This window comes from Onychostoma macrolepis, chromosome 22, assembly GCF_012432095.1.
Source record: "Onychostoma macrolepis isolate SWU-2019 chromosome 22, ASM1243209v1, whole genome shotgun sequence".
NCBI lineage: Eukaryota > Metazoa > Chordata > Actinopteri > Cypriniformes > Cyprinidae > Onychostoma > Onychostoma macrolepis.
This window is the reverse complement of record NC_081176.1, coordinates 17,951,896-17,959,282: the sequence shown is the minus strand read 5'-3', so window position 1 is coordinate 17,959,282 and position 7,387 is coordinate 17,951,896.

Here is a 7,387-nt window from a genome sequence, read left to right as displayed (position 1 = left end):
GTGATTGTCCATCATGCTAAAAAATGTCTTAAACCAGTCTGAGATGGTTTTCTGGTCTTAGCTTTTACCTAAAACCCCTCTAAAACCAGCAAGCCAGACCAGATTTCAAGATCAACTAAACCAGAAAACCATCTTAGTTGGTTTTAAGCTCATTATTGGACATTTATTCTCAAAAGCATTGACATTTTGTAGCTCTGTCAATCTGTTTAGAATATACAGATTGTCTGTCTCTTGTCTTTGAATTTAAATAACCTCAAGACATACTGTACTGTACATTAGACAGGCTTGGCACAGTTCCAGGATTTCCAGAGTACAGGCTCAGAATGTGTCTGTGCTTTGGCTCAACTGTGTGACTTTAAAGGGATAGTTCACACCAAAATTAAAATTACCCCATGATTTACTCATCCTCAAACCATCCTAGGCGTATAACTTTCTTCTTTCAGAAGAATACAATCAGAGTTATATTAAAAAATGTCCTGGCTCTTCTAAGCTTTATAATGGCAGTAAATGGCTGTTGAGATTTTGAAAAAGTGCATCCATCCATCATAAAAAGTGCTCCAGGGAGTTAATAAAGGCCTTCTGAAGTGAAGTGATGCATTTGTTTATGAAAAATATCCATATTTAAAACTTTATGAACTGTAATCTTTAGCTTCCGCTAACTGTTGTACACACACGTTCACGAAAGAGTGGCGTTCCAGCAGATGATGTAGGACGTAGGTGTAAAGTAAGCTACAAATTTCTTGGCTTGTATCAAAATCCTCCAACATTTTTATTACAAATCCTTGTTTTGTATTTGTAATTTGTGACCGGTGTTTTGTTTTGCCAGAGCTAACGTTACGCCTATGTCCATACATCATCCACTGGAACGCCACTCTCTCATGAATGTGAGTACGACGACAGTTAACGGAAGCTAGAGATTATGGTTTATGAAGTTTTAAATATGGATCCTGCTGTGGACAGCAGATTGTCCTGCCTGAAATTCATTAATTACTCCACTTCCGCTAATGTGTGTCCACTATGCTAAAAAACTAACCAAACCAGACCGCAAAATCAAGTAGACCAGAAAACTGCATCTTAGGTGGTTTTAAGCTTATTTTTGGCCCTTCATTCTCAAAAGCATTGACATTTTGTAGTTCTGTCAGTCTGTTTAGAATGTACACATTCTCTGTTATGCACCTTTCAGCTTAAACAACCTAAAGACATACTGTCCTATATATTAGAACAGGTTTGGCGTGGCTCCAGACTCTCCAGGTAATCACTGAGTACAGGATCAGAATGTATTCGTACATTGTGTCATGTGTTACTCTAAGCTAAGGCTGTCTTAGACTATTTTAAGCAGTTTTTTTTCCACAGCAGGACAATTACTTTGTGATTATTTATTTTCAAAATGTAATATATATATATATATATATATATATATATATATATATATATATATATATATATATATATATATATATATAAAGATCAACTAGACCAGAAAACGGCATCCTAGGTCTTAAAGGGTTCATGAACTGAGAAACCAAAATTCCCTTGATCTTTTGACATAAGAGGTAACTGTGTATTATAAAAACGTCCTGTAAGTTTCAGAACTCAAAACTTCGTTGTTAGTCTAAAAACAGCTTATACTGAAGGCAGTCTCCCAAAACGACTGTTTTTGGACTGTTCTACTCTATGATGTAATAGTGTGGTTAAACACCTCCTCTGCAGAAGAAGATCCACATCACTGTCTGTTTAGCCCCGCCCACCGATTCGCACATGTAGTGTTTACGAGAGAGGCAAACGCGCAGGTCTATGCAGAAACCAAATGATAAAGATCACTCCGAAGACAACAAGATACTGTGCAGTGCCAAGTTAAAAACAGTACTTGCATTGCCTTCCTTCTGATCCCAATGTTAGGAAAGAGTGAATGAACTTTATTTTTCCAGTTCCAGACCGCGTCAGTAAGAAATCAGCCTTTTGTTCACTTCATTTTACTGCGGATTCGTTTACAAACAAAAGGCACAACGCAGGGTTTTCAAAATATTGAATCTAAAAGACAATGCTGTGCCAACTATATTGGATCCGACAGTAATGTCACAACACACAAGTGTGAGTAACTCTTTTTATTAGTCTACAAGTCTACAATCTGCCACGCCTATTGAAATGGGGTGTTCTGATGAGGGGGGTTAAAAATAGCCTATTATTTTCTCAATTATGTTTTTTGATGTAAACATCTTGATAACATTATAAGTGAACCTCAGAGAACAGCACAAAGTAAAAAACAGAGATATTTCATGACACTTTAAGCTGATTTTTGGACCTTTATTCTCAAAAGCATCAACATTTTGTAGTTCTGTCAGTCTGTTTAATGTACACATTGTCTGTTATGCATCTTTCAACTCAAATAACCTAAACACATTCTGTCCTATATTAGAACAGGTTTGGCGTGGCTCCAGACTCTCCAGGTAATCACTGAGTACAGGATCAGAATGTGTTCGTACATTGTATCATTGTGTTTTAAGCACAATGATTTTGTAGATGTTTATTCTCAAAAGCTTAAATGTGTCAAAAATTGTCAAACCCCCCAAAACAAAACAAAATACAACAGTTCTTTCTGGTCCTCGATTCTGAAATTGTGTCACGGAATGTATAAGAGTTTTTTTTAGGCGAGAATGTACTTGTAGACCATTGGTCTCAAACTCAATTCCTGGAGGGCCACGGCTCTGCACAGTTTAGCTCCAGCCCTAATCAAACACACCTGATCCAGCTAATCAAGGTCTTCAGGATTACTAGAAACTTCCAAGCAAGTATGAGTTGGAGCTGGTTGGAGCTAAACTCTGCAGAGCTGTGGCCCTCCAGGAATTGCGTTTGAGACCAATGTTGTAGACTTTAAATATGCGGTTTGTTAATAATGATAACGTCTATTTGAAAATTTACTTCAATGTTTTCGGATATGTGAGCTCCAGGGTACCAAAGGGCCCAAATTCATTAATTACTCAATTTCCGCTAATGTGTGTCCGCTATGCTAAAAAACAAACCTAGGTGGCAAACCAGCCTAAGATGGTTTTCTGGTCTTAGCTTTTTCCCAAACCCCTCTAAATAAAACCAGTAAACCAGACCAGAAATTAATTTTATGTGGTTTTATGGTACTTTTTGCACCTTTATTCTCAAAAGCATCGACATTTTACAGCACTGTCAGTCAGTTTAACTTGCTCTCATCATCATGTGACTGTCTTCTGTCTTTCTGACGTAAATAAACTAAAGATATATAGTGCTGTACATTACGACAGGTTTGGTGAATGTGGTTCCAGGCATTTCAGGTACAGACAGCGTACAGGATCAGAATGTAGGGTACAATGGGGCTGAAGGCACACCCTAAGAAAAATGTGCTTTTCACTTTGCCCAAAGTGTATGATCGCAAAAAAAAAAAAAAAAATATATATATATATATATATATATTGATTAACAATCAATCACTTTAGCGAAGTTTGTACCATTTTCTGCTTATTTTGATAAAAGAATTAATTTTTGTTCAACAAATATACTGTCATTAAAATATGTTAATATAAACATATATTTTAAAATACAGAAACAAAATTATTTTAAAAGTATTAAATATTCTGAAAGCATTGAATGAGATCCCATAATAAGTTGTTATAGATTTACAGTAGTAACAACAAATGATATTTTATTATATGATATGATTAATATCATGTTTTTAAATATGATTGTTTCATTCTAATCATGGTGATTATATCCAAGATGGATCACATGTGACCCTTGACGACAAAACCAGTCTTAAGTGTCAATTTTTTGAAATTGAGATTTATACATAATCTGAAAGCTGAATAAATAAGCTTTCCATTGATGTATGGTTTGTTAGGATCAGGCCGAGATACAAATATTTGAAAATCTGGAATCTGAGGGTGCAAAAAAATCTAAATATTGAGAAAATCGCCTTTAAAGTTGTCCAAATTAAGTTCTTAGCAATACATATTACTAATCAAAAATTATGTTTTGATACATTTACGGTAAGAAATTTACAAAATATCTTCACGGAACATGATCTTTACTTAATATCCTAATGATTTTTGGCATAAAAGAAAAATCGATAATTTTGACCCATACAATGTATTTTTGGCTATTGCTACAAATATACCCCAGCGATTTAAGACTGGTTTTGTGGTCCAGGGTCACATAGATGATATTTACCTTCTGAATCTAACCATGTCATGTCAACAAATGAAAAAGTCAGCCATTTATTAATTATCATGTTAATTAGGCTGTGCCTTTAGCCCCAACAACAGGGGCGCTTTTTACCCCAAATCATTTAGAAGACCTTTGTCTCAAAATATATTCAATTATTTTTGTGATTCTCATTTACTACTTAAATCTACAACATTTTAAAAAACATAAAAAATGTAAAATATGCCAAATTTTTCTGCCATAAAGTGATTTAGAAGAAAATAATATCAAAGGCGCCTTTAGCCTCGTTGTTCCATATCTATGCTTTGGCTGGTCTGTGTTGCTCTAAGCTAAGACCAACTTAGACTGTAAGTTTTAAGCTGATTTTTCCCCAGCGGAGCAGTTACTTTGTGGATGTTTCTTCTCAGAATGTAAACAATATTAAAAAAAATGTCAAAAATATTCTCCAAGACGTCAGTCCAACACATGGTCCTGTCCCCAAACTCATATCATCGTTGCTCCACTTTCTCCAAATGTTTGTCCATTATGCTGAAAAACAAATCGAACCAGACCAGATTGCAGAATCTTAATTGGTTTTGAGCTACTTTTTGGACATTTATTCTCACAAATGTTGACATTTTGCAGCATTGTCAGATGGTTTAACCTGTGCACATTCTCTATCTTGAGTCTTTAGGCCTTACATGACAAACCAAACCAGACTAGATTGCAAGGACAACTAAGACTAGAAATCCATCATGCCATCAGTCACTCCACTTTCTTCAGTGTTTGTCCGTTATTCTGAAACAAGTTTCCTTAAACCAGACTAAGATGTATTTCAGTTCTTAGCTTTTAACCAAAACCTCTAAAATAAGCAAAGCAGACCCGATTGCAAGAACAACTCAAATTCAGAAATCAAATTTAATTCGTTTTTAGCACTTTTTCGATGCATATTTTCCAAAAAAACTGACATTTTGCAGTATTGTCAACCTGTGCATGTTGTCTATCTTGCATCTTTAGACCTCAAATAACCTAAATGAGACATACTGTACTGTACTGTTTGGTGAATGCGGTTCCAGGTATTCTAGGTCATGACAGCATACAGGATCAGAATGTATCCGTGCTTTGAACTGTTTGTTCTAATAAGGTGTAATTGGCCGATCTGTGTTACATGCCCCGGGCGCTTGCTGCTATTATAAGATACTTTGATGAGAATTCCTTGAAGAAGAAATGATGGAATGAACTTTATACCGCAGAGTTCACAACATGCATCTGGGTCAACCTGAACATGAAATGTTATATTCCTGGATTATACGACTATAGTATGACATAAAATGATTAAAGCCCACATCCGTCAATAAAACAATCAAAACTCAATCAATGCTGCCAAAGCCATATCAATCTTTTAATATCTAACTTGTTGCTTGGCAATCGTGTCTTTGTTTGGGGTTTGATCTAAAGCACAATCAATAAGGGAAAAAAGGAGCGATAGACTGCGAGCTTTGAGTCTGGAAATGTATTTCACCATCCCTGCCGCATTCCTTCAGATCGTTTGATGAGAACCACTCACTGGGAGAAAAAAAGGCTCGCTCTTGCGAGTGTTTGCTGAGTGAGTCATTCGCAGTGTGGGTACATATTTGTAAAAGGCCTCATAATGACAACAGTGCGAGTGACAGGCTGAACAGGAAGTCCAGCAGGAACTTTTGCACGTTGCAAGCTCTGACACAAACAGAGCTGCAGTTTTTTATATGTTGACCTGACGCTAGGGGAGAAATTAACAGTTTTTGAAAAATGTTCAGTTTTAAATTAAAAAATTGTGGTGCAATGTTATAGGTCATGATGTGAAATAAATAAGACACATTTAAGATTTGACACTGTTTCTAGGTCACAATGCGACAGTGATTTAAATATATATATATATATATTTAATTAATTAACCTGATTTTTTATTTATTTTTTAATTAATTTTTTTAAATGAAAACAATTTCCATTGTGATACATACACAATTGCCTTATGGCAGTTTCTTCCAAAATTATAAAAATAAATGTATTAATTAATTAATTAATCTGTTTATTTATTACAAAATAAATGTACATTTCATTTGAGCTATTTTGTGTTTCACCCATAGAACATAATACATTCCATATAGGCATAGTATTACATTATATTACAGTACATTTTCATTACCATTTTCCAATATGATTTGCAAAAATGCAAAAATAAATACATACATAGATACATACATAAAATAAAATAGTGGCAAAAAAGCAAAATAGAAGCATTTCCATTTGTTCTCAGATTTGATCGGTGCTTTCTCACCTCCCAGTACAAGCTAGCATGTAAAGACAAAGTTGTATTCACTCATGCCTTGAAGTGAAGAACAACATTCTTTGCTGTCAAATGTCCTGTGATTTATTGTCAAAAGTTATGAATAACTTATGTGCTTTAGAAATGGCATTTGGGGTCTCTGAGTATAAACTCTAAGACTTTGGTTTTGTTCAAACAGGTCTAAGGAACTATTGCATGTGTGAAATTCACCTTGAGGCAGGAGCCTGGTGGACTGCATGTGTTTACCTTCTCATCCGCAACAAAAGACGGCCGTTGCGAGCCTAACCGGGCATGCTAGTTTAATGAAGTATGCGAAGGATACACTTTTGTCTGGCTACAGCCGTCATCAACTGTAAACGCTGTTTTTGCCCTAAATTACAGTGTTAGGCCTGTGCCAAGTCAACAATTTTTGAGGCGGTCGCTATGCAGAGCCTTTGAGGTATAGTTATAGGCCATAAAACGTAAGACGTAGCAAGGTTTATTGTGTTGGAGCCGAAACGCTTATTCCTTTTGCGCAGGGTGTGTTTGGACTGAATTTTTTCCTCAAGTGAAACCTGCATCTTTGTTTATCTGATTTTCCCCCCTGTTTTTGTAGGTGGTTATATTTATAAGCACCGGGGAAAGCCTTCTAAAAGCACTAATGGAATGAACGCGTTTACGTTGTCATAATACATCAGTAAATGGGCCATTCATGTGCGCTTTGCCCACACGTCAAGTGTGAGTTACCTGTTTTGACTCAGATAAAGTGATAGTAGATCAACTGAATGGATGACGTAGGAGGTCTTATCACCTCGACGCACGTCAAGAGCACAGTCAGCGAATATTTATGGACGAAGCCTCTGTAACTTGTCTTTTGAGTCTCTCCGGAGCAGTTAATCTTTGTCCAAACCACCC